We start from the raw sequence: 19,350 nt of genomic DNA on the forward strand, positions 1-19,350 counted from the left end.
CACCTCAAGAGGTGGCACACAAGATCCCAAGTTCTACAACACCCATCCACTTACCAGATCCATTAGAATACAGAAAATAGAACCCAAGTACCACACAGCTTTCAAACAGCAAAAATATTTTTTTTTAATAAAGAGGTCTTGGTATCACACTACAAATAGAAAAACTGAGTGGTAGTTCAAAGAACTTCTTGTTGTTGCTCTTTACTTTGCTAAACTATTGTTCCTATCAACTTAATAGTTGGTTTCCAGCTTGTGTTTTGCACATACCACGAGCTTTTGAATGGTGAAATCTCTGAAGGGATCTGCACTACATATAATCTGCTCTACATGTGAGCTCTCAGTCCACAAATGACCCAAGTATGAGCATACCACAAATTAAAGCCCATTAAAATAATGGAATGAAATACAAAGACAAAGGCAGTACACATGAAGACTGTGTGTACTTTCAGCATTCAATTCAGACATTACTTCAAGTGCCACCAGGGACATCCCTCTTGCCAGGCCTATTAAAGGTACTTCAATAAAAATTAGTTCAGTTGAGCTATGCAGCTCTTACTAGTTAAGTAGACTATTTGAAAAGCCAGGTAAATACTTTGTCTCAATGTAGTCAGCCTTGAGCAGCACACTGAACAGCTGGATTCAGGAAACACTGTGTTAGAGGTCAAGACACAAACCAAGGGCTACACATTGAAGGAGGTAGTTAGAAAAAAGCATTTGTAACAATTACATCAACTAATGAAATGTCATGAAACAAAGTTACACCATGTCAAAAAGAAAAAAGTGAAGTATTTCAGTTACATTAATATGATTGTTTCTTCTTTAAATACTGGAAGATCACCTTTGCTGGATGGAAAAGCTCAGTATTTCCTATGTATTACCTCAACACTACCTGATGTGCAATGAACAGCTCATTACTTCTACAAGCAAATTCTACAGAAATATTTACTTGTCAAAGGGGATTCACAGAAGTCACTAGAACTCCAAATTACAAGGTTCACTCACAGAGTATGAGCTACCAAGCCTTAATGTAAAACCATGCTCCTGATACAGGAACCAAACAGGTACAAAGTGCCAATTAATACACATACTATAGACCATACTTCAGTCAGTATAAATCAAAATAACTATTTTATTTGAGCACAGAAATGCCAGTAGAAAAACGAGTGTTGAGGAAGGCCTTCACTTTTAATCTTCCCTGCGACAGAAATTTAGCAGCTTTGAATGGCAGCAGGTAAGTCACCTGGCAAGTCTAGCACATAACATCCAGAGACAATAGCTGTGCAAAGGAGGACAGGACCAAGAGTGCTGGAAGAGAAATGGGACCTCCCACTTGGGCAGGTACCTTTACAGATGACAGCATTCTGACAAGACCAACTTTGGTAACCAAGCTGAAGCACAAAACAGCAAAGATTTATCTGATGAAGTCAACAGTAAGAAACACAATCTTTCAAATGATCTTTCAATGCTGACAGAAAGTGTAACCCATCTAAGCTTCCCTTAAAATAAACCTCTGAAATTATACCTGAGTTCCTGATATCTTCACACATGTGAAGGTTAAGGATATTATGATATGCATAAAGCAGTAACATCTTTTCTGCTGAAAATCTGAAACAAACAACTGTGTTAGGGGAAGTCACATGCTGAACACCTGGACTCAAGAAGTACTGAAGTGATAAATAAGCTTCTGACAGCTGCAGCCTTTTCTGCAGGTGCAACAGGCATTTACTTCATGGCAGTTTGGCTCAGTTCAACAGCCAGTTTAGAACACAGAAATAGGTTTGGTACTATTTGATCACCTTGTGCTCAGCAGTGAGAAAAGGACAAAGGGAAGGTCCCCCTGAACTAGTTCCACAGTTTAAGACTGTATTATTTAACAGGACTATAAAGTTTAATCTCAAAAACACATGGAATTTTTCAGTCAACTACATTAATAAAATTGGAGTATCACACTTTATACAGAAAAACCTGCCACAACCATGAGCACACCTTGAAAGAGCTTTTCTGAACATAGCTCCCCCATAATCCTGTTTAAGGTCTGTAATACTTCAAACAACGACTAACCTAAAGTACACTGCACAAATTTCACCACCCACATTGCCTTTAACTTCCCAACACCAGGTGATGCTGCCTTACTGCTCTGGTAACATTTTGTGGGTTCAGAGTGGTCACAGGTAATCCCATCTAACATACCTTCAATATCTTTAGCAAAGGACCATCAGACTTTCTAAACCTCTGCTCAATTTAACACTGCAGCATAGTTTCAAAGTGTATCTGTCCATCTCCTTAGAGCATCCAGTGGAAAGAACTGCTGGAAAACTCATTATTCCAGCCTGTAGCCAGGCACAATAAAACTTCTAACTACACTCAAATACATCTGTGTGATGAGAATAAACCGCTACACATGTAGGGACTGTAAATAGGGCAATGATAAGAGCAAGTCTAAGGGAATTACTGAATGGCAGAGATGTAAAGAAAGCTTAGAGAAAGAGGTGCTGGAGAAAAAACAACAAACAGCACTTACAGAACTGTGTCAAACAACCCCAACAGAGACAGGGCTCAGAAAAATCCATTTCTATGCAGCACAAGATTTATTATGTGCATCAAGTTTGACAGGGGAGATAATATGAGAACTAAGATTTCAAACAGAGAAAATTGCATAGAGACATCAAAAAATACTTACAAATATAAATCCAAGAAAAATACTCTAAAGAAAAGCTGTTCCAAGTAGTGAAGCTTATCCTTCAACACACAGCTTGCAATAAAAGAGCAATTTTATCTCAAGAATGGACAGCTTTGAAGACCTCTAACTACAGATGACTTCAGCTGCTCTGTAACACCTGGAATTATTTGCAAGGTACTAGAGTCAGGCTGTTATGTGATATATTTAAATACAGACAAAAACAGGACATGGTTGGGTTTTTCTTAAAACAAAACCAACAAGGTTTGAAGTTAAGCCTATCTTCATTCATGCCTGCATTAAAAGAAAAGGTCAAAATTCATACCATGAGTCTTTAATTCCCCCATATTTAAGTAGAACCTCTGAAAAGTGGAAATCTTTTGTGAGCACTACAGGTGTGCAGCACCCACCTGGTTCACTGGGACACCAGTGTAACAGGGCTTAGGGACAGGGAGGAACCTGTGAGCTCACACACCTACATTTTACAGCCTTGTGCTGCTGGGAGTGAGCAAAGGCAGTCCTTGGGGACAAGCACAGCCAGAGAGCAGCTGCCAGTGGTGCGTGGGAGAACACAGAGCAGGAACCCAGCTCAGTTCCATTTCTGTGCTTCCCGTGATCTGCTGCTGGCACAGGAGCCTTGTTATATGTAGGAGAAGAGCAGAAAGGACTGCAAGACAGCCTTAAAATCCTACATAACTTTGACAAGTTTGAAAACTGTTCTGCAAGTAATAATAGGATACAAGTGAGTTCTGAAAGGCATGCTCAGGCAGGATTAAATGAACAATCAGAAGGCAAGTTCTTCAGAAGAAATCCGTGAGCTAGGTGAGATCAACAGGCAGACCTTGAAATGAGTGTTAAGCTGGTGTAAAATCCAGTCTATGGGGATGCATAAACAGGAATATCAGCTCCAGGGAACATGGAGCCATTTTTTCACTCCACTCAGCACAGAAAGTCTCAGCTGCACTACAGACTTGGGTTTTGAGCACCACACTTGAAGCCCAATGTCAACTAACTTGAGAGAACAACAGGAATGACCAGAGCTGAAAAAACATGACCTCTCAGGAAGACCTGAATACACTAGTTTTATTTAAGACAAAAGTATCACAAGGGTGGAGGGCAAGACACAAGGAAACGGGAACATTGCAAAGAACAGTTCAAATATTTTTTAAAGATGACTTACTACAGGGGAAGGAATAGCTGTCCATTATGTCCAGGGAACTAGGAAACAACCTTGACCTGCAGTAAGGAAGATGTCTGGTTTCATTTTCAGAACAAGTTTTAATAACGGCAAAGCACTGGACTATGGAGAAAGAAGAGTTGCTCAGGCTTCTGTTATGAATCACATTTGATGTGCAATACCAGTATGGGGCAGGAGACTCACCACCAGCCTACACCTTTCACGGCCCTACTTTTTTTTTTAAATGACAAATTCACTTTCAAGCCCCTGTAATGTTTTTGCTTATCCTCCTACAAAATACTTTGAGTTTCAATGAACTAGAAGCTACTTTTCTGATTTTTCAAATTAAAACTTCAGGATTTGCACAATCAGGTTATTGTATTATTACCAAAGAAAGTCACACCTGCCCCATACTTTCTCCACTCAGATACAAATCCCCCCCAATCCCCTCCTCTGGCAGCATGCAAGTTTCAGCAATATTGCAGTATCCTGCTGCATCTTTCTTGTGACCAAGAGAAGCCAGAAGCCTATTACTTCAGAAAGACAGGCGTGCTTTGCCTTCTAACAAGCCAGCAGGGTGATGTAATGGCTCTCACTGATGTGGTGTCAAGGCACTGTCACCGAACATGTGCATGCACCTTTTACACCCACTGCCTCAGGCTGGGTTAGGACTTCCTGAGGATGGAAAATGCTGCACGCAGCAGCCAAATACTCCAAAACAAAAATTAAGATATGCAGCATTTTACAGATGGGGAGTTGAAGCAAAAAGCATTAGTTACAGCATTCACATTTAAACTGAAAAATCCAAAGTCACTAAAGCACAGAGGAATTAACTCTTAAGAGCTCAAGCATATACAGGCCACCTAAAAAGCATAAAACAAGACTAAGACTATCCTTTTTCATCCTCTGTAAGAGTTTGGTACTGCAAGTATTTATCCAGGTACTTTCCTGCTTTATTAAAGGACATTCTTCTGATTTGTGAAGCATGAAAACAAAAGAGCAGCAGCAGTCCACCTTACCCTCCTGCAGTTCAGCAATTTCTTATCCAAATATTGAACCAGAAGAGTCTGGTCAGGATGGGGTGCTAATGGAAGAAAAGGATGAAGTCAGCAGGCACAAATGCAGCCAAGCTCAAGCAGACTACTTGACATCCTGAGAAGGGAACAGACCAAGTACCAGGCAGGCACTGGAACACGCTGGCTCACGTTCCAGTGCCAGCACAATCTCCAAACCCTGTTGCCTCTTAACCTTTGGTAGCCTCTTACAACAGGCAGCAGCATTTCAGTTTAGCCTCCAAATTACTCACACATCTCAAATTCATCAAGGTTCAACTCTGTTGTTTCATTTCATGCTTCATTTTCAAGAAATGAAAACATGAAGTGCTGGGTACTTGTTCCTTACCCCCTTCCCACTACAAGAAACACATGCTGTACTTTAGTGAATTCATTTAAGTAGCTCTTGAATGCTGTTTTCATTACCCTCTCTCCTCCCATTTACTAAATACTGCATAAAATGACTCTGAAGCACTAGTAGTCTGGAGGCATGCTCACACACCACTACCCTCCATTCCAACAGACAGCAATGAATTTATTTGCCACTACTATCACACTGGGATAATTGGGCAAAGAAGTTCCTTTCTTTTAAACTAGGATTGTGACTTTTAACTGACAATTCATCAAAAACACTGTACAAACATACAAATAGGCCTCAGGTATCTAAATGGAGACCAATACTTTTAAAAAAATCAATAAATCACACCCTCAAACAGCCCACAGATCAGAAGCTTCCTATGTTATGAGAACATAACATGATACAAAAACTACCTACAACCTCAATAGCCATTTACATATTGACTAAGAAATGCTGAGCTGCAGAAGGCAGAACCCCAGATCCAGACCCATCCTCCTGTCTCAACTATGTTCCCACAATTCTGTTTCATAACTTACATCACACCTGAGGCTCCAAACTTTAACCTCTTCCATATTCTGTGTATGACTTTTGGAAAGTGGCAGCTGATAATGTCACAGAGTTTGACACACAGCTTTTGTCACTTGCCTCCTTCCTTGAACACAATAAACTTTCATCCCTCTAAAACCAGAGGATGTCAACAGAAACCTTGAAGGAAGACAGAGAAGTGCATTTTTCATTGGGAAAGCAGGGGGAGTTAAAGGAAAAAGAACCTTTAAAAGAAGAATTTTCATTCAAAAGAAACTTTTGAGGGTAGAATAAAGAACAAAAATATCATACAGTACCTAGTAGTAACTGTATGAGATGGATGAATACTTTTCCAAGACAAAAATCTAAAGCCACGATTAAGAAGGTGAAACATAACACATGTGCACAGCTCTGAAGGAATGATTTAGAGCCACTGACATCAACACAAGCTGTGCAGAGCAAAAATTAAACACGCTGCAATAATAACCTGAACTGCCCAATTAGGTTAAAAAATACATTTACCCTACAAATTAAAAAACCTCCCAAACCCCTCGAAGGCATTAATGCTGTTCACAATGTTATTTGAGATGCAAATTAGGGACCTAAAGTTAATATAACACCAACAGAAGTTTCTATTATTCCTATAAATGGCTAAAGGGGAGGTGACAATAGAAGAAAAGCCACAGCCCTGTTATACGAGGTCTTATTAGGACAGCACAGATTTTCCTTAATTTTTAATATCTTCACTTGAATGCAGAACTGGGCAAGTTAAAAATGTGATCTTTCATAACCCAAGAAAACTGGAGTGATGTAACAAATAAGCAGCTGCAAGTTGGTTGACAAAGGTGGCTAGATGAGGGGAGTCTTAAGGAGAAACAGGTATTCCTTTTAAAAAATGGAATTCAGATCCTGTCTTCCAGCATCACAGATCTCAGGTTAAAGCACAAAAGCAAAGGTATAGACAGGGATGCTGCAGTTATTTCCTCAACTATTTCCTGTACTAGCTGGGTGTTCCATATTTGAAGCTCAGCAAATGCAGGAACAGCTTTCTTGCAGCTCAAATGCCCTCCCTACAATGACGTGTAGGTCTTGGTACCAGATTCAGTTTTGTAAATGGCACTTGTAATGAAAGCTCCAGGCCAAATCCAGTTAGGTTTCACACCCTTGGCTCTACCTGCACAGACCCACACACACTGGAGAGCAGCTGCCATCCCTGGCAATGGATGTCCCAAGCTCTGGGCCTGATACATCACTGACAATTCTTCCTGGTGCTTTCCTACAGTTTAACTCTCACAGGAACTTAAAACAATGTTGTCATATCAGGTCCAGAGCAAAGATGTGAATTCCAGCTGATCAGAATCCTTGATCTTAATGTTAACACCCAACCTGCAAAATGTGGCAGCTGCATTTTACCAGAATACACACTAGTTCAAACAGAAAAAAGTCAATTATAATAATTCTGTTTTTATAATTCAGTAAATATCCTAATTGAAACATTTCCTATTACCTTAAAGCACAATATCCAACTGCTTGCTTTAAAAAAGTGCTGTCAGTAAACTAAGAGCCATAACCCAGATAATGTATTTAGTAACAACCCTGCCTACTTCCTCCCCTCAACCTAAAAATTAGCAGCAACATGGCCTTCAGAAGTTATTTACACCCACTGCAAAGCATTAGCAGTTAGCTGAGCAGCTTCTTGCCAGCTTGCTAATGATATTATTCCCCAAAACAACAAAAAAAGCCAAAACAGCACCAAATGTAGAAAGGGCTGTGCTAGGAGTTGACAGTTACCTTGATTTCAGGTTTCTCTATACTTAACAGTACCAAAATATCCAGCTGGATCATCACAAAAAAATTGTAGAGCAGCTTAGAAAGGAATTAAAAAATATGCCACACCCCTCCCCCCTTTTTTTTTTTACAGGCCTCCTCTTGAGTGAGAAAAAAATCCTTAAAGAAAACCATTTTCTGAAACTATGACTGTCTCAATTCCCCTAACAGAGTGTTTACAATTAAGAGAAACCAACAAAGTGAAGGTGATTTTTTTAAAAGACTCATCACTGGATTGCAGTATTTTACAGCCAAGATCTCTTTAAGGACACAAACTAAGACACGTAAAAAGCACATTGTCCATGTAAGGGGCTCCCTCACAGATGTGCAGAGTCAAAAGACTAAAATTTACCTACCAAGAAAGTATCAGACACTGCACTGACTTCAAGTGCCTGCATTCCTAGTCATGAACTTCTTCCCTAGGATTGAACAGGGCTTCCTTGTGCTGATGCACCCTTCCTTCAGGAGTGCTCATAAAGCCCTCCACAGGTTTTTGTGAGTAGGTTCACCCCCCACATAGGGTTATGTTACTTACAATATCTAAAGTAAATGTTGGAGATAATTCCACACTGGACAGGAATCTCTCGCATGTAAAAATAGGGTACCTGCAACATCTGGTAACTACCAGATCTCAAGAATGTAGTAATAAAATAGACCAAGAAGTTTATTTAACACAAATTAAAATTACAGTTTAAAGCAAGCAAAGTTTTGTCTGAAAAGAAAGCACAGAACTTGTGAGCTTGCAGGGAAGAGAGAAGCTCCCTGTTGCCAAAACAGAAAAATTCTGTTTATATTATGACCATCCACATACACAAAAAGAAATGTAAATCATAACATAAATACTAATATTTTCCACTAAAGGCTTCTTACTTGTTTTTAAGACAACTCAAACCAGAAATACAGAGGACAAATTTTTAGAACAAAACTCAAAGCCAGTATCAAAAAAGTGGAGGAGCAAGGAAAGAATTGTGTTTGGAAAGTTTTAAGTACACCATGATTCTAAAGGGAATAATCTATCAAACCACAGGAGGTGACTAGAACTGCCATCATCACTGCTAACACAAAGGAATGTAGATTGGGGGGAGGCAACAGAGGAAGGGGGAGAAAGCACAGAGAAGGGAAAAGAAGGAACTAAAAAAAGGGAGCCACAGTAATGGCTACCAGACTCTCAAGGAATTCCTAAAGGAAAGAATAAATCCGTCAAGGTTTTGTTTTAAATAAAGCAATCCATGCAATAAATTGCAGTCTTCTCAGTAAAGTCAGGCTTTCAGTTTATCTGGCCACCATATTTTCATAAGTATAGCTTTACACCTCTAAACTTCCAAATCTTAACACAATGGTTGCAAATATAAATATTTCTTCTTTCAGCCTCCTCATTCTTCTTAATCATAGTACCCTGCAGAAAACCAGCTTTTTGAAAGAAAGTAGGGAAGTTTAACCATCCTGAACTCAAAATAACCCCTTACAATTACTTAACCAACTTTAATTCCCCAGTTAAAGAGACAATAACTATGGGTTAGGCACTGGCAGGTAAAGGCCGCTAGAGGACTGCTAGATTACCACAGGAACATCCCAAAGAGGTATCATATCATTAGGGGGCTGATCTTGCAGATCACTATTTTGAGTTTGTATCTAACAGGCAGCATTTACTTCCCTATGATTAAGAGTAGCATCTTGCTCCTGATGCAAAAAAATAGGCTCATTAAAAATAGCAGACATGTTAATATGAACAGTATTTCAAGGAAATTCAGAGTGAGTAGTGAACCCATTTTCTAGTTCAGAGTTCCACCAGCTTTTGTAGAGCTACTTAAAATGTATGTTTTAGTCTCCTGCCTCTGAGCACAATTCTTCCAGACATTTTTGGAAGCTAAGTAACTGCAAGGATACAAGCTCTTTGGGCTTGAACAAGTACACTGCACCTCCAATAAAACCAGATCAAGTAACATGCTTCATCAGGAAAGTTTCTGCTATTCAGCAAACATTGTGCTCCACATTTCATAAGCTCAACTAGAAGCAAGCAGACCATTCACAATTAAAACACACCCAGAAACGTTTCAGCTTGCCACAAGAGATACAAACTTACTAGTTCTTGCCAAAACCGGCAATTTATTTTTGACAAAAATATTTGCTATCAGTAAGGGAAATTAACAGGAGGCAATGCAACGGCAAAGGCTCTAATAACTGCTCTAAGGAGCTAATTTTAAGGTAGGCACAGCAAACCAGAAAATGGATTTGACCAGCTGGCCCAACTCATCCCCAGGCAGAGGACTTGGTGAAAGCCAGAGACACAATCACCCAGTCCCTTGGAACCCTGCAACCCCAAAGCTAAGATGCTTTTCCAAAACTTCTGAATGCTAGCATGGGGATGTTCTTTCCTAAAGGGGAAAAGGCCTGAACTTTTCTATCCCTGAGTGCAGATCCCTGAACACCAATCCTGAGAAGCCTCCACAGCGGGTGTCTGCTCTGTCTGATAGGACCTAAAGCGACCTCCTGCAATAGCACCCAGAAATTCAACCACACATTTCTATCCAGCCTTCCAGCAGGCCAGAAGACATTTAATAAACCAAATAACCAGAACAAAGCCATGTTACTGCCCTTAGAAAAGCTGGGATAACACAAAGAGCCCATTCACTCGCCCACTGAGCCCAACTGGTCCTTACACTTCGGGGCCATAAACTAGAAATCAACTTTCCATTTGATGAGAGGAGGGGAAGGAAGAAAACAGCCGCTGTTTCCACCCTGGAATCATTATGGAAGGCAGCTATTGTGGAAAAACAGGCACCTCCACAGAGGTAACCCTATCCTTGAGCCAGACAGGGGGGAATCGCCTCGAAATCGCGGGGGTACGTGCCGGCAGACATGTGTTTCCAGGGCAGCGGCACAAAGGAATGTCCGAGCACCTTCGCTTCGCTTCCCTTCCCCGCACGGCCGGGCCGGGCCAGGCCCCGGGAGAGCGGGCAGCGCCGCGCAGCCGGAGCCGCCCCAGCAGCGCCCATTAACGCTGCTAACTTCATTTTGGGGGGTTACGGCTTCTCCGCCTCCCGGCGGGGCGGCCGCTTCCAGCTCCCAGCAGCAGCCCCGGCGGGGCGAGGGGAGCGCGGCCCGGGCCGAGCACGGACAATGACAACAAAACGCACAACATCCACGCCGCTTTACCTAACATCTGCCGAGGCGCCCGGAGGGATGAGCAGCCCGCAGCCCTGCGGCAGCAGGAGGTGCCGCTGCGGGAAGCGCAGCCCCGGGGTGACACCCCCGCCCCGCAGGCTCCCCCGGGCCGCGCTCGCCGCCCCGCCCGCCAGAGCTGCGCGGTGCGCTCGGCCTCCTGGGCTCCGCCAAGGGCTGCGAGGATGGCCGGGCTGCCTCCCCGCTGCCCCGCACTGCCTGCGGGCCGACAGCGCGGCTGCTGCCTGCACGGCTGCTATTGCCTGTCGGGCTGTTGCCGACACGGCTGTTACCCGTTACCCGCCTGACTGTTGCTAGCTGCCGGCTGCGCTCGTTGTCTCCCCCGTGCCCGTCCCCCGCCCCCCCACCACGGCAGCCGCCGGTACCTGCGCGGCCGCGCCGCCTCCCCCGTGCGTATGGACCGGGCTGCTCAATGGCAACCGAACAAAACACCGCTGGCCACGCCCCCTCCACCGCCCGCCCGCGCCCATTGGCCGCGCCGGCCGCCCGCCGAACCTTGACCCGCTCTGCCATTGGCCGGCGGCGCGGTCGGGCCCCGCCCACAAAGGGGCGGGGGGCGGGCTCTGCCCCGGTCGCGGCAGGGACGCGCAGCTGTGGTGCCGGGTGGGGTGGGGGGCGCGCGTTGGACTACAGCCCCCAGAAGGCCTTGCGGCGGCGCGCCTCTGTCATTGGCCGGGCAGCGCGCGTGCCGAGGGGCGAGGGGCGCGCGGAGGGGAAGACGCGCTTCGCGCGCGGGTGTGATGACGTCATCGCGTGCCCGGATTGAGCCGCAAGGGGGACGCGCACCCTCCTCCTCCTTTTCCTCATCTTCCTCCTCTTCTTCCTCCTTTTCTTCCTTTTCCTCCTCCTTCTGGCTCTTGGCCCCCTTTCTGCCCGTGCTCATTTTGCTCCCGGCCCAGCTGTGGGTTCTGGTGCTCGGGACGTTGTCGCCCATCTGCCTCCACGGTCCTTGTCCGTATCCTTGGCAAGGGATTTGGCTCCATCCTTGTTACCAGCTTTTTGTCCGCAGAATCCCCCGTTGAAAACAACTCATCCCCTGAAGCACTATTGCTAAATCCTATCCGAGCTGAGAATTATTTTTTATTATTACTTTTAATAAAAGGTAGTCATGATGCATTCGCGTCCCAGAAGCAGCCCCCGGCCGAGCCGCTGCCGCCCCGCGGCCGTGTCCGTGTGCCCACAGTGCCCTCTGCCTGCCCGCGCCCGGAGCGCCGCCCCACAGCGCGGCCGCCCCACGGAGCCGCCCCACAGCGCGGCCGCCCCACAGCGCGGCCGCCCCACGGAGCCGCCCCACGGCGCGGCCGCCCCACGGCGCCGCCGCCCCACAGCGCGGCCGCCCCACGGAGCCGCCCCACAGTGCGGCCGCCCCACAGCGCGGCCGCCCCACAGCGCGGCCGCCCCACAGAGCCGGCCCACAGCGCGGCCGCCCCACAGCGCCTTCGCCCCACGGAGCCGCCCCACGGCGCCGCCGCCCCACAGCGCCGCCGCCCCACGGAGCCGCCGCCCCACAGAGCCGCCGCCCCACAGAGCCGGCCCGCTTCCCAGCGGCGGCCTGAGCCAGCCCCAGCGAGGATGTGGGATGTGTTTGGACAATTACAGCGTGCGCTTGTCGGGGCAGAGGCTGCTCTATGTGGGTGCATAATCCTGAACGTCATGAGAAACCAAACCCTGATTTACTGCTGCCCACAGGCCCAGCGCTGCTGCGGTGCAGGTATTTCTAATTCACCGTAACTGTTATCAAGCTCCTCTTGTCCCTGTGACAACCATCTGTTCTTTCAGCCTTCTGCAACCTGTTCTTCTGTGTTTGCACATGGAGTTGTGTTTCACTCACCTTGTTCAGCTGAATTTACCTTATTTCCCCGAGAAATTTTGAATTACAGGACAATGCTGCAAGAGATATCCAAGTTAATGTCGCAATGAAGAGTCCAAACCAAAACTGGCTTCCTGGAAATGCTTACTTTGGCTAGCTTACTTTAAAATTTGAAACTTAAGAGACCAATAAATTAAACCCGATTTTATTTTAAACAACATTACCAGGTTTTACTGCTGGTCTTCATCACTCTCCTCCCATCTTTTGTACTCTGTAAAGCCCCACAGTACTTTTTTCACATAGTTTTCCAAGATTCTTTCCCCTGATTATATAATGAATATTTAAATCAGTGTTCTAGTTCTTTGTAAGATCAACACATACCTCTCTTCAGAAAGATCTTGCAAGTGATTACAGGTACAGAGAAGAAAGTACACAGCTTTCTCCCATTGCTCAGTCCTGGCTCTTGAAATGCTTTGTGATTGTGCTAATTTTGCTCCTGGCCCAATTGTGGATTCTGGTGCATGGGAAATTGTTGTTCATCTGCTTCCATGATCCTGTTCGTATCCTTTGGCAGGGATTTGGCTCCATCCTGTAATCAGTTTTTGTTCACAGAATTCCCCATTGAAAACAAGTTATCCCTGAAGCATTTAGTTGCTAAATCCATATCCAAATTTAGAATTAACAATTTTATTTGTTTGTTTATAAATGAAGCCATTATATAATTTGTCTTTCACAACCATTATAAGTATTCCACTGGAGTAGAGCAGCTCCAGTGGAATACTTATAAAATGTGAGGTTTTGAGGTAAACTGGTTTTCCTTTACCTGTGACTTTAACCATTTCCATAGTTTGCAAACATTTGTTGTTTCCACGATACTTTCCTAGACTCCTGTTCTATTTCTGTTTCAAGCAGGGTAAAACCAGAGGGAATGAAAGGGGCACAGCTGCACTTCCCCAGTGCTGCTGCTCTCCACTTCCACAGCCTGGGCATTCCCATCTAGGGCAAAACTTTGCAGGAGTTAAACTATCTTATGCATTAGATAAATCCCTGAACTTCTTGCTCTTCTTCTGTAATGCTCGCCTGTTGTTTCTCCCCTGATTTATCACTTTCCATTCTCGTCTCCAACTTTATCTGCTTTTTTCCCAATGAGACAATGGTTCTCCACTGGCTTCTTTTGGGGTATAACTGCTTTTACCTCTCTGTAGTCCAAAACCATGTGGGAAGATGAGCCTTTAACTAGAGGTGTTACAGAGGTGGTATTCCTATGATCCCAAAATTTATGAGATGGGGAAATCACACACAGTGTCAACAAAAACTACAGGATGGGGTAGGAGAGAGGGGTGAGTGATCATGTCTGAGACAGGGCAGGTGGTAGCTCTAATCAATGTCACTCAGTATTCAACCAGAGCCTTCTTTCATTTTATACCCAAGAGTATATGCCAGATTCCTGGCAGGGATCCAGTTTATAATTCAGATCTTGGTAAACACAGACCTAAATTTCCCTCATGACAAGGTTCGATAGTAATTGTCTAGCACTTTAAATATCTAATTACAAACATGCTACCACATGGTAAAGTGGTCCGTGTCTGTTCACTCAACTGTGTGTCTTCAGGAAGGGCCATCTGTTTCCAACAAAACAGTGAGACACGAATGTAGGCAGGTTTCTAAATTAAAAATAAAAAAAAAAATACAGAAGGGGAAGAAAACAAACTAAAGAGAAAAGCTGTCTTTACAATAAAGCACAAACTGAAATAGGTGCAGTCAGAATGAACCTCAGGAGGCAGTTTTCACCTAGGGAACCAATGGATGGCTTCTCTAAGATGTTCTTCTGAGCATTGTTTTGTGCACCTAAACTGCTGCATTAAGAATATGAAAGTCTTCACTACAGGATGAGTTTGGTCCATCTTGAGCCCCATGTTCCATAAAGAAATAGCAGCTCCTCTAACCTTCTATCTCCACATCCAGGTCATGGATCCAGGTATTCAAGAAAGGGAATGTTTTCCCCTCCTTAGAGCATGGCAGATAGACATGAGTGACACTTTGGCATTGCCTCTTGGGTAAAAACAACAGACAGACCTGAATGCTCTGGGTGTGTGTTATGTTACAAGGAAGCTGCTGTCTATCTAGGCAAATTACCACCTAAAATCAGGAAGGGAAGCAGAGGAGACTGTGCAACTCAGTTCTTTTTTTTTTGTTATTATTTTCATACCTGTTTGTAGACAAGGAGCCCAGCGGCTATTTGATATAAGGTCATGAAGTGCAAAAATAGTTGAGACTCTCTGTAGCGTGCCCAACTGCTCGTAAAGGTCAGATGAGCATTTGCAACACTGTTTTTAACTGATTACAAAGTGTGGACACTGATTAGGTCAACATTAGTACAGTGTTCTTTCAACAGTGAATTACAGAAGCAAGACAAGCAGGTTGGAATGGCAGATCTCAGCTGGGATAGCAGGTCTCAGGTAAATTTACCCCAAATCATGCTATTCCTCTTCTTGCAGTAATCACTGTTGGCCATTCATCTGCTTCCCCATAAAATATATATTGTGGCAAAGAGGCCTCTTAAAAGACACCTTTATGAAAGCCTGTCAGAAAGAGTCCAGATCCAACAACATCCTTCACTGATCCTGTTTTCCTCAGGGTCACTTTGCACTCCCCCTGAGGAGCCAGAGGTCAGTGTGGATTCTCCCAGTCCAGGGAGTCCCCACACAGGGGGTGAAGAAAGACTGGACTGACTCTAGAGTCTGACACAGAGCAGGTACAGGAGCCACTGCCTGGGTGTTGAGTTCAGTGTGATGTTCTTCCTGTTTTGAGGGGATGTTCGAGCATGGCTGAGCCCCATCAAAGCTGCTTTTCACACTTCTCCATTCTCTGTGTTGAGTGGTTTCACAGATTCTGGGCACAAGAGGAAGTTCTGCCACTACTTGCATGTATCAGTTGGTGGGTTTAATGTAGACTTTGTTCAGACTGCTCAAACAGATGAAGTTATTGTATAAGGTACTTTTCCTTACTTACATTCACAAGCTTTCTATAAGTGAGATAAAGCAATAAGGATACTAAATAAATAAACTGGAACTGAGAAGCAGAGTAGTGTTCAGCATCAAAATCTGAAACAAGCAGAGGGCTGACATCCAGGGATATTAGAGTTAGGGGTCTCTCACCACTATGAGCTGGCTCGATATTACGTTCCTTGTGAACTCGTAAAAGGATTTTGAAAATGTTGAGTTAATCATGACCAGATCCAATTTTTATTAGATTTCATGGATGGGTGACTCCATTCCATGCCCCCTGCACACAGCTGACTTTTCCTACACCCAGCCTTTCACCTCCATTACCTGATACTCCAGCTACACATTTGCCTGTTTCTTAAACTGAGCCAGCTGGCCAGGATATACTTCCTTTTTCAGGGTATGAATTAGCCACTGGCTTTCAAAAAAGGCCAAGCAAGCTCCATGTGCTGAGCCAATACACCATTGTTCAGCTTTTCACTGCAGTCCCTGAGGAACAGCCCCATTCCTGAGAGCTCTAAACCACTACAAGTTCAGCCAAAGCATCTTCTGCCTCCTCCAGTTTCTAGTTCTTCCTATATACATTTCCAAGTCCCTTGTTCTTTTTGCTGTATAAAGCACTTCCTTCCTGGACTCTCCAAAACTGGTCTGCTTTTCCAAATGGCTTGTTCATCTCTTGACTGAGCTTTTTCTCAGCCCAGCACTTTTCCCCAGTTTATGTGTCCTTGAGAAAGCCAGGGGCAGCACTGGTGCATCAGGTACCTGCATCCTGCTGCTGGAGTTCTCAGGTTTGCAGATTTTCCTCCAGGACAGGGCTTGCAGAGTTCCTGCAAACTCCTCTTGTGATTTCCAATACAAGGTATAGGGAAAGCATAAAACTAACAAATAACTTTGGTTAATCAGCCCTGTTACTTAAAGCCCACTCTCCACAAGGTATCACACTTGTTATGGTTCACCATCCTTAATATAGAATTTCTGTGTGAGCCATTTCATCCGCTTCTCGTTTTTTATGAGTTGAGGTTGGGGCTTTTTCTTTTGGTTTGGGCTGGTTTTGGTTGATTTTGCTTCATTTTGGGTTGTTGGGGTTTTCTTTTGTTTTTTGTGTTTGTTTTTTTTTTTTTGGTTGTTGTTTTTGGATTTTTGTGGGTTTTTTCTGTTTTGTTATTGTTGGTCCGTTTTTTGTTTGTTTTGTTTCATTTTTGTTTTTGTTTCCAGGAAATGGTAGTTTACCACTGTTCTGGTACTTTTCTGCTTTTACTTACCCAGGAATCTGAGAGAGCAATTAGCAAATTAATTTTCCTGTGAAAATGTACTGGATAAATATTTTGTTGGTGTTAGAATTGTTTATATCTGCATAGCTGTTATTTTCTTTTATTCTGCCTCAAGTTTGGCTGTGAAGTGGTAGAAGATGTGCAGTGGGCAGTGTCACAGTGTCAGGCCTTAATATCTTTTACCATCTCTCAGGAAACAAAGATCTTTCAAACATGAAACTTCACTGAAGAACAAAGTGATTGCAAGCCAATAATATCTGTATGTCACTGCATCTCATTCCTAAATTGACTGTGTTTAGATAAAGCAGGGACTATTTTAATCCTCAAATCAAGACAGGAATATAGGGATGAATTTTCCTTGTGTTTCAGCCAAGCTGAATGATATGTACCCAAGATTTTAACCATGAATTCTTCACACAGATTTGTGCCTACTAATAATGGGGGATATTCAAGTATTGAAGGGTTTTCTCTTACATCTTATATTTCTGGATAATTTCCCATGCAGAAAGCAGTTCAAACATCATGTTTCTACTCATGCTCCCAGACTTACCTGCTCTGGTCGAGCTGAAATCCCAGCCTGTCAGAAATCCTGTCCCTGACACATAAGAGATCGAGCCCACTATGACTGAAACAGAACTTTTTATTTTCTCTCAGTTTTCCCCTCAACTAATACAATCTCATCCCATCCAGACCCACTCACTGCTGCTGCAGTGGCTCTCTAGCCATGTCCTTTGGCCACACAAAGCCTCGTCCTCCCAACTCTGGTGGCTCTGTTTTAGTTGTATCAACCACAAACTGCCCATCTTTTCATTCAAAGCCTTTCACAGCCTGTTGTGCCTGTCTACCTTTCACTAAAGCAAAGGCTGTTCTGCCTCTCGAGCCCCCCAGACACTGAGCTGCACCAGTGTGACCTCTGCTTACCTCAGGCCTTTCCATTTAACAAAGGTACTCATATATTAAGCCCAAAGGTTTCAATTAAACTAAAGCATTTTCATTCTCAGGAGAGTAACCTGTGTTTCACAAGCAGAAAACAAGAGTGATCACCATGACCTGAGGCTTTTTTATGGTGACCTGACTGATTCAGGAGGTCAGCCAGTCGACTGGCTGTAGAGGAAAGGGATAAAAAAAAAGACAAATGAATCTTCATGTCCCTCCTTCCCTGACTGGGAGGGAAATGTCTTCCTGACCCCCAATCAACCCTGTGCAAGGGAGCAAGAGACATCCATCAGTTCTGCAGTAAGAGGGGTTTCCTCATCACCTCCAAGCACCCATATAAACTGTTCTGTGTTTTGAACTATGAGACATCTAGGATGTTTCTGAAAAAGGGAGGAGATAATACTGGAACTAATACATTTAAAAATCTGTTTTAATGAAACCTGGTGTCTTTTGAATGTGTTTCAAGACTGACTGACCAAGATGTAAGTCCTGGCTGAATTTTTTTCTGCACTTGGAGTAGGAAAAAAACCTCACAAATTTGGTTTTTTTTTTTTTTTTTCCTGTGTTCTCTGTTGTCTGAGACCACAGGAGCAGATTAAGAGGCCTTGTCTTCAGCAGAAATACTTGTGGGGTGTTTTCTATTCAGTTGAGTATTTCCATGAATTTTGTGCACTTTCCAAAAGGTCTCTAAACCTCCACCAAATTCAGCTGAAGTTGTCCAACTGGTTTTAAATCTGCTACATCGTGTACAGATATGCACAGACAGGCACAGATGACATGCAACAGTGGCTGTGTGTTATCACAGAAGCACAGAATGGCTTGGGTTGGAAGGGACCTCTAAAGGCCATCTAGTTCAACCCCCCTGCAATCATCAGGGACATCTTCAACTTGCTTAGGTTGCTCAGAGCTCCAGCCCACCTGGCCTTGAATGTGTCCAGGGGTGGGCCATCCCCCTCTGGACATCATCCCCCCCAGCACTTCAGCAGCCTCATCATAAAAAATTTCTTCCTTAAATCTAGTATAAATCTATTCTTTTTTCCTTCCTCATCTCTGATACTGTTGGCTAAAGGTAGAAGATTTAATTATAGCTGTTATTTGAATACCAAAGAGGAGTTGTTACAAGTCCAGCAAAGGCTGCCCATAAAGACTTACTCCCAGAAAGAGGGAACTGAGCAGGAGGAGTGTGACCCAGGTACTGGGCTCAGAAAGCAGCACTGAAACCCTCCAGCTCCAAACCTGTTACCCACAGGGCGAGGCTCCATGGTTTCCTCTTGAAGCTAATGAAGCATCTAATGGCTTAGTTTAAATCAAAGGCAAGTGCAGTGCATTGCTGTGAAAGCAGCAATAATTATTTAAAATCACAAGAAAATGTCTGATTTCAAACTGCAATAGATCAACACAATGAGGACCACTGGAATTATAATAAAGATCAGCCATGGTACCTCTGTCTTCTTTTTAAACTTCAAAAAGACACCTCTTGGCAAGGATTATACACTTATTCTGGTGCACTGCCCAGCACAACAGGGACC

At 43.9% G+C, this 19,350-nt stretch overlaps 1 protein-coding gene across 1 annotated transcript in view; it reads right to left on the minus strand.

The window, feature by feature from the left end:
- Positions 1-11,219, minus strand: part of FAM53A (family with sequence similarity 53 member A) — a 69,910-nt gene extending 58,691 nt beyond the window's left edge. Inside the window, exon 1 of the mRNA XM_021535679.2 lies at positions 11,165-11,219. The gene's annotated coding sequence lies outside the window, so the exon portion shown is untranslated. The remainder of the gene's footprint in view (positions 1-11,164) is intronic.
- Between the last annotated feature and the right edge of the window lie 8,131 nt (positions 11,220-19,350).

The sequence above is a fragment of the Lonchura striata genome, chromosome 4, assembly GCF_046129695.1.
Source record: "Lonchura striata isolate bLonStr1 chromosome 4, bLonStr1.mat, whole genome shotgun sequence".
NCBI lineage: Eukaryota > Metazoa > Chordata > Aves > Passeriformes > Estrildidae > Lonchura > Lonchura striata.